The sequence below is a fragment of the Vulpes vulpes genome, chromosome 12 (assembly GCF_048418805.1).
Source record: "Vulpes vulpes isolate BD-2025 chromosome 12, VulVul3, whole genome shotgun sequence".
NCBI lineage: Eukaryota > Metazoa > Chordata > Mammalia > Carnivora > Canidae > Vulpes > Vulpes vulpes.
The window spans coordinates 13,877,846-13,879,296 of record NC_132791.1 but is presented as its reverse complement, the minus strand read 5'-3'; positions in this window follow the sequence as shown (position 1 = coordinate 13,879,296).

Genomic DNA, 1,451 nt, shown 5'->3' with positions numbered 1-1,451 from the left:
CTTCAACTCAACTGAATCAGAATCTATATTCTTCAAAGATTCACTCAGGTGGTTCACATATGTCCTAAAGTCTGTGAGATGCCCCTAGATCAGTGGCTTTCCTCCTTATTTCCATATTTAAATCATCTGGAGAGCATTATTCTTTTTTTTAAATTATAAATTTATTTTTTATTGGTGTTCATTCTTTTTTTTAATTTTTTTTTAATTTTTATTTATTTATGATAGTCATACAGAGAGAGAGAGAGAGGCAGAGACACAGGCAGAGGGAGAAGCAGGCTCCATGCACCGGGAGCCTGATGTGGGATTGGATCCCAGGTCTCCAGGATCGCGCCCTGGGCAAAAGGCAGGCGCCAAACTGCTGCGCCACCCAGGGATCCCTATTGGTGTTCATTCTTAAAAAGGTTTCCCACCCTTTAGCTAACTCATAGAATTTTGGGATGACAATAAAGTGTAATTAAAAAATACAAGAGATTTAAAATCAGAAAAACCAGATTTGAATAGCAGCTTATTCACTTATGATTTTATATAAACTTCTCTCTGGATTTCATTTTCCTCAGAGAATTATAGTGATAATAAAATAAGTAATATGTGTGAACACATTTGTAAGCTATAAAACTCTAAACAAATGATATTGTTAGTGACTGTCAAAGTGTAAAGTCAAGTAAATCTTTGTTGAGAAAAATAAAGTATGCTATCTCTAAAATATTGATTTTTAAAGTAGAGTTTATGGATTGATTGCATCAGAAAAGCAGATGTTTGTTAAAATGCAAATCACTCTTCTCTGCCTCAGACCTTGTGCATCACAATCTCAGAAAACAGAACACGGAAGCCTGCATTTTTAAGAAGTTACCAATGTGCATCAGCTGCTTTATGAGCTACAAGAGGAATCCAACGAACTAATCCCACTGCTGTTACCACGACACCAGTAAGGCTTACATAGTTGTTAGACCTCCTACCTCACTTACCTTTTACTTTATATAATATGGGACCACCCATTTAACTCATATGTTGTTTCTTTTTTCTGGCTTATTCCAGGTGTGAAAGAGAAAAATGGAAAGGACTAATTGGACAACTGAAATTGAGTACATTCTGAGAGATCCCTACGAGTTCCAATGAATTGACAAAAATTCCTTTTTGTCATTTGGTTAGTGGTAACCTGACAATCTCCCTAAGGAAGAGCACATTGGTCACCTTAACCCTCCTAGAAGACTGCCTCCACATGCCTCTTCATCCTGGATATCTAATATACATTCTCTTTTGTACCCTCGATGCTGACAAATTTCCTACCATTAAAAACAAAAACAAACAAAAAAACCCTTTCATTCACAGGTTATATTAGATAAACATCTCTCACTTTATGTAATGGGGTCCACAGTGTGTTCCTGGGAGTGATAGCATATGGCTTCTACATGGTCATTGGAAAATCTCTGAAATAGCCCATCATCATAAAC